Source organism: Hyperoodon ampullatus, assembly GCF_949752795.1.
Source record: "Hyperoodon ampullatus genome assembly, chromosome: 10".
NCBI lineage: Eukaryota > Metazoa > Chordata > Mammalia > Artiodactyla > Ziphiidae > Hyperoodon > Hyperoodon ampullatus.
The window spans coordinates 105,827,412-105,834,651 of record NC_136923.1 but is presented as its reverse complement, the minus strand read 5'-3'; the positions used below and the strand labels follow the sequence as shown (position 1 = coordinate 105,834,651).

The 7,240-nt window shown below is 56.7% G+C and overlaps 1 pseudogene across 1 annotated transcript; it reads right to left on the bottom strand.

The window, feature by feature from the left end:
- Nucleotides 1-4,907: 4,907 nt before the first annotated feature.
- On the bottom strand, nucleotides 4,908-6,456 carry LOC307059020 (phosphoethanolamine/phosphocholine phosphatase-like; annotated as a pseudogene). The gene is made up of 2 exons: nucleotides 5,726-6,456; nucleotides 4,908-4,925 (listed from the first exon to the last, which is right to left on the bottom strand). The product of its transcript is annotated as a phosphoethanolamine/phosphocholine phosphatase-like (transcript).
- Between the last annotated feature and the right edge of the window lie 784 nt (nucleotides 6,457-7,240).

The following is a 7,240-nucleotide window of genomic DNA, read 5'->3' as shown; positions in this document are numbered from 1 at the left end:
CTTCGGTCAGGCGCTGGCACGGGACCTCACTTCCTGCTCCCGAACCCCCAGCACACTCCTTCAATATGTAGATGACCTCCTCCTTTGTAGCCCATCTCTCAGCCTCTCAAGACAACATACTGCAGATCTCCTCAATTACCTTGGCTCTCACGGTTATCGGGTCTCCCCAGCCAAGGCTCAGTTATCTGTATCTTCTGTAACCTACCTGGGGCTCCATCTTACCCCTACCACAAAAGATCTAACAGCCGATCGCACCCGGATTATCCGTGAACTCCAGCCTCTGGAAACAGCGGAACAAATTCTCTCCTTTTTGGGCCTTATAGGATTTTTCCGATACTGGATCCCTAACTTTGCTCTCTTCGCTAAACCCTTATATCTAGCCGCTAAGGAAACCCCTCAAGGACTCCTCACCTCTCCTTCCGCCGTTCAACAGGCCTTTCTCACCCTCCGTAACGCTCTGATATCTTCTCCCCTTTCTCTGCCCAACCCAAACCGACCTTTTCACCTTTTTATGGATGAACGGGCCGGAATAGCCACTGGACTCCTTGCCCAGCCTGTAGAGCCTTCCTACCGCCCCGTGGCTTACCTCTCCAAACAGCTAGACCCAACCATTCAGGGATGGCAACCATGCCTTCGGGCCCTAGCAGCAGCAGCCGAACTGACCAAACAACCACTACAGATACTCAACCACACAGGAATAGGTAACATCTCCGACTGCTTTCTATGTGCCTCGCTTGGCCGTCCATCCTTGGCTGCTGTCCCACTCGACCAGCCCTTCAATTCTACTTCCTACACATCCCAAAACCCACCTTTTTCCCCGTTAAAAGTCCCCATATTCCTTGATTCAAAAAAATCTCACTATCTGTTACGGCAGCCGCCCAAATCTACCTGATACTGGGTTTCTTTGCAACACATCCCTCACGGTAAACACATCAATTGAAGCACCACCAGGCATGTTTTTGTGGTGCAATGGTTCCCTCACAAAAGAGATCAATTCTTCCTCCCCCTTCCCATGTATCCCCGTTACTCTCGTCCCACAACTCACACTGTATAGCCAAGACGAATTTTCCTCGCTAATCATGCCGCCCTTTACCCGACAAAAAAGAGCTATCTTTCTTCCTCTGGTCGCAGGCATCTCTCTCGCCTCCTCCCTGGTCGCTGCAGGCCTCGGGGGGCGGGGGGGAGCTCTAACACATAGTGTTTCAACATCCCGCGACTTAGAACATAAACTCCAGCTAGCCATTGAAGGCTCCGCCGCCTCCATCTCCTCTCTCCAGTGCCAAATCACCTCCATAGCCCGAGTCGCTCTCCAGAATCGACGAGCCCTGGATCTCCTGACGGCCGACAAAGGAGGTACCTGCCTCTTCCTACAGGAGGAATGCTGCTGTAAAAGCCCTCCATCGCTTAAGAGAAGAACTCCAACGCAAACACCAACAGTCCGCCTCCCCAATTCCCGATTGGTGGCGATCCACCCTCTATACCTGGCTAACACCAATCTGAGGCCCCTTAATTCTCATCTGTATCTTGCTCATGTTTGCCCCGTTTTCTTAGGTTCCTTCGCTGGCGCATGGAGGAAGCCTCTCGGGTGGCCACAAACCAAATGTTCCTCGGTCCTTACACCTTGCTTCCTACAGAAACCCCCACTGGTCTCCCCTAAGCCTCGGACTTCTGGTCGCCCGACTCCCCTTTCGACGCCCCCATTCAGCATGAAGTAGCCAGAGATCGGAAAGCCGCCCCATTACAACAAAGATGTCGGGATGTAAGGCCAACTGGCCCGAGGCAGGGGAACGCAATCAGATTCACAGGTTGCATCAGACCGAAACTCTCCGGACCACCCAGTTCCAGAAACTGACCTGGAGACATTCCGGACCACCCAGTTCCAGGAACTGACCTGGGGGCTTTCCACCCGGCTCAGCCTTCCCGCCTTTCGAGGGACGGGACTAGCGGTCCCAAGACTGATGGAACCGGCACCAGATAGTGCCACGACACCCCAAGAGACCACCAGATAAGGAATACCCTGCGCCCTCCCAGATTCACCACACCCCTTTCCCTTCTTCACCTATAAAATCTTGCCCAGCCCTCACCCGGGGGCGACTTCTCTGGCCCCTTTCTCTCGGACCAGTGAAGCTCGCCCGGGAGCGCCCCCTAATAAAGCTCACTTGAAGCTTTCCTCTGTTTCGCGATGCCGTTTGTTAAGATCCGACCTTACACTTACACATCAAGGATGGCTCTGAGCTGAATTTCTGCAAAACAAGACTATCCCGTGCAAAGAACAACCCAGTAGAGCTTTGTATCCCATCAGCTACAGGAAGAGAATGGCTGCCGGCTACTGAAAACCAGCAGCATTTACAACTTAACTCCCATGGCCACTGCAGTGGTACGTCTGAGTTTTCTGTTTCTGCCCCTGTACCAAACAGTTCTGATGTAATTCCTCGTTCCTTCCTCCACCCACCCCCACCAACCCCTGTCCCCTCACCTGCGGCCCGCAGCCCTCCGCTCCGCGCTCGGATGCCGCTGGGGTGCCTGGGACCCACGGGACGGGTCATTCCCAGCCGCCGAGCGCTGGCCCTCTAGACCCCCGCCGGCTCGCGTGGCGCCGACGACGAGGAGCCCCAAGAAGGCCCCGCGCCAGGAGCGCTCTGGCCGGGACGCCCACTTCCGGGACTCTCTCTTCCGGGAGAGGCGCGCAGACCGCCGCCGCGCTCAGGTGAGCCGCAGCCAATGCCGAGCAAGACCCGCCCCGGCAGCGCCGCTTCCGCGCGGCGCAGCACGATATCGGCGCTCCAGGCACGGGCGCCGGAACGCCCACTTCCGGGACACTCTCCTCCGGGAGAAGCGCGCAGAACGCCGCCGCCCTCAGGTGACCCGCAGCCAATGCCGAGCAAGACCCGCCCCGTTAGGCGCAGCACGATCTCGGCGCTCCAGGCACGGGCGCCGGGGGGCGGGCGTCTCCTCTCCTGACAAGCAGCTAGCGATGCCCCGGGGCGCGGGCCCCTGCGGCGCGGAGACCGCTCCAGGCTGGACTCATCGACACCAACGCCGCCAGGAGGAGCGCTTGGCGGGACTCGGGAAACAACCCAATGTTTTAAATGGAAAAAGGACTTCAAAAGACCCTTCTCCAGATAAGACATACCAATGGTCAGCAAGCACATGAAGAGATGTTAATCGTCATTAGTCGTGATGAAATGCAAGTTAACACCACAACGCCGACCCCTCCACACACTAGAAGGCCTACAATCAAGAAAGCTAAAAATAACAAATGTTGGCAAAAATTTAGAGAAACTGATACAGAATTTTCCATAGGGAAAATGAATAACTTCCGGAGGTGGATGCTGAGAATATTTGTACAACAACGTGAATGTAGTTAATGCCATAGAACTGTATGCTCAAAATGATTTAAATGGTAAATGTTATGTGGGGGGTTTTAACATAATTTAGCCCCTGCTTTATACCAGACCCCAGAGTCGAAGCTTCTCATCCATTTTCTCACTTTTACTTAACCTCCTAGGATCTTCACACTCCCATTTAACAGACGAAGCTGAGCCTGAGAGGTTAAACTAAGTGACTTGCCCAAGGCTCACTCGACCAAGTCTACACTATTCAATGTTACTGTATTTACTGAACACCTACTACAGCATCTACTGAGCAATACCTCCAGCACCTGCCAGAGACATTGTGGAAAGACCAGAATGAACGGGGGCTGAAAGCAGATTACAAAACATGGGTAGATCCTGGGGCCCTGCTCTCAAACACTGAAGTTTCTTGGAGTGGAGGGGATGGCTTGTGTCATACTTGTGGAGCCTTTTATTCCACCCCACCGCACCCCCACAGAGGAGGGAAGCAGCTGGCCTGACTGAATATTAGCTCACCTGGGAGGAGTCCTGGGGCTTTGAAGAAGGCATCTCCTGCCCCACTCCCCACATTGCCCCCTAGAGTGCAGTATGTGGGCACAAGCATCCCTGTGGCGGGGCAGGAAGCACGTCGCATGGCACCCCTCTCCTCCCGCCCTGCAGTAATGACACTGTACCCATACACCCGCCAGAAGGACAATGAACTCTCCTTCTCTGAGGGCACCATTATCTGCATCACCCGCCACTACTCCGATGGCTGCTGTGAGGGCACCGGCTCAGAGGGGTCTGGATTCTTCCCCGGGAACTATGTGCAGCCCAGCTGCTGACAGCCTGGGATCTCTGGGATGCTGACCCAAGCACCGCCTTGAGTGAGCCTCGAGTCCCACACCAAAGCCTGCTCCAGTCAAGACTGGACCAGCCCGGCACGCCTCCTGGGCTGTGAGCTGTGTCTGTTCCTTCCCCCCATTGCAGTGGGAAGGCGTCCTGGTAAAGACAGAGGAGGTACCCAGAGGCCTGCTGGACACAGGAAAGAACTGGAAGCCAAGGAGTTTGGTGACCTTACCCACAGGGGACCCTTACGCCATGCAAGACAGGGTCTCCAGCTGCAAGTGCCAACTTTGAATAAAATTCTGATGACCTCCTGATGATTGCCCTGCAGGGCTAGCGGGCCGAGGGACTGAAAGGAAACCCACTAGTAAGGCTCCCGCTCATTGAGCCTCTGCCTGCCCTAAGCAGCAGTATCTCCCATCTCCTCGGTGCTCACTGAGCCCTCCACACTAGACCCGTGCCCCTCTGTGAAGGTGGGCCGCACCCTGCTCTTTTGCCTGTTGCCTGCTTTGTTATGTATTCAGTCTTGGTTCCCCAGGCTGCGCACTCCTCCAAGAGTGGGGACCAGCTCCCTCACTTAGGTGGGGCTCTCTGAGAGCAGAGTTCACCTCGCCCTCATCCCCCAGACGGCAGCGTGAGACATCTCGCTCACCTCTGCCCCTTCACCTCCTTCACAGCTCTGAAACTCCAAAAGAGGGAGGTGAGACTTGGGTTTCCACTGGCTCTGCTTTACAGCATCATGGCTTTCTGTTCCATACAGGAGGAGGGGGACTCAAAAGGCCCAGTCAGTGGGGCGACTTTGGGTAAGTCCCTGGTTTCTTGCTGCATAGACGAGGCTGGGGTGCAAGGAGACATCTTCGGGCTCTTTGAGGTCCCTGGCTGGCCAGACCCGAGCCCCGGGACAGTGTGCTACCTCTTTCCACCAACAGGAGGTGACTGTTCCCTCTAGCTTTTTATGCTGTGGGGATGCTAACAGGGTGGGGGGGCGGGGGGCAAGGAGTGTAGTGTAGGGTCACAGTAGGTAAAGCACGATCTAGGCCTGGGACCGTCGGCAGGGAACACCTCTCTCTGTGGGGAGTCCGGTGCGGGGGAGGTCGGGGGGTACATTTCGGGGCCTAGGTCCTCTGGACAGAAGACTGGAGGAGGGAGGCCACGCAGCCCAAGGCAACAGTTAACCACAACGTGGCGGGACATGTTCCTTCTTGACCCTGACAGGGAACCCTGTCCTCCCAGCTGGGAGGACAAGGTTTGTGGAAACACTGCTGCCTGCTCAGATATGCGCGCCACCCTGGTGCGGCCACACTCCGGAATTCGCTTGCAGTGGGACTGGGGGAGGCAGCTGAGCTCGGTTAACTGCACAGATGGGGACAGCTCCCAACTCCCTCCTCCAGTCCCCAAATGGACCAACCTGGGATTCCGGGAAATCCTGGAGGGATATACCAAAACGAAAGGGAAAGGGAGTAACAAAACTAGCTTTCTCTTTCCCGACCCCCACCGCCCCACCCCCTCCCCGCCCGGCTGGCCCCTGCAGGCCACGTCCTCAGCACCTGATGCAGGTGTAGGCGCACTTCGGTGGAGGTTTCCCAGGGCACCACCCTGGCGCGGAAGGAGCTGGGCTCGGCCTTCTGCGCCTCCTGCATGAGGCGGTGCATGGGGTAGTGGCGGCGCGGGAAGGCCACGTTGCCGCCTGCCAGCAGCCCCATGGGGCAGAAGTCGTTGGCGCCGTCGCTCACGTACAAAAGGTGCTCGAAGGCCACGCCGTCGTGCGCCTGCTCGCGCAGATAGTCGCTGAGCACCTTGTGCTGGCACATGGCGGGGCAGCGAGCGCAGCTGTGCGCGTGGAAGGGCCGCAGCGCCAGCAGCCCCCAAGGGTCGGGCCCCGACGGGTTGCTGAAGATGCGGCAGAACAGGCCGTGGTGGCCGGCGGCGCACAGCGCACTCTCCACGCCAAAGGTGTTGGCGTCTGAGATGAGAATAATCTCAAAGCAGGTGCCCTGCTTGGCCACAAACTGCAGCAGCTCGCCCGTGCCGGGCGACAGGGGGATGGCCTCGTAGATGGTGCGTAAGTCCCGCGGCCGCACGCCCTGCTCGCCCAGGTACTGGAAGACGCGCTGCATGTACTCGTTGTAGAAGCCCTCGCGCTAGGTGGCACGCAGGCTCTCAGGCAGCCGCTGGCCCGCCGCGGCGCGCGCACGACGGAGTCGGCGCTGTTTTCGTCCACGATAGTCTCGTCCAAGTCGAAGGTCAGGAGGAGGCGTGGCGTGCCGGGCGCAGCCATCCCGCTCTCCTCTACCAGCTTTGTCCGGAGCGACCAAATCCTTTTGTGGTCACCAAAGAGAGTCCCTCAGAGGAAAGCGGGACAGGACCTCTGAGCTTCTCCTGCAGGGTGGGGAGCGGCGGCTGCGGAGGTCTGTCCCGGCTGAGTCTGGAGTGTCAAGAGTGGAGAGAGGGCCTAGCTGAGGTATTTGGGCGCAGGATGGAGCAAGGGGTGCTCACGGGAATTGGAGGGGACGCTGTGTCTTACCGTTCCCGGATTTCTGGGCTCCGGCTCTCACGAGTCCCTCCAGTCCACAGGGTCCATGAATGCTGTGCATCTGGGCTGTTCCCTCCACTTGCGCCCCATCCCCATGTTACGTATTTTCAACCACAATAAAAAAAAATGAATGAAGCACTGATAATCCATGTTACAACATGGATAAACATTGAAAAAGATTCTAAGTCAAAGAAGTCATACTGAAAAGCCCACTCATATCACAACCATCTTGTGTGCTTTAAATCCATAGCAGTTTTGAAAATGAGGGGATGGGACTTCCCTGGTGGTTCAGTGGTTAAGACTCTGAGCTCCCAATGTAAGGGGCACAAGTTCGATCCTTGGTCAGGGAACTAAAATCCCGCGTGCACAGTATGGCCAAAAAATAAAATAAAATAAACGTCATTGGCCTGGTTTGGATCATAGCATCGTCCTTGAACCCATCAGAGCACCCATAGGATGCAACATGGGATTGGCTAAATGTGGATCATATGCCCGTCTTCAAGGTGGGTGGAACGTACATCAGCCCTCT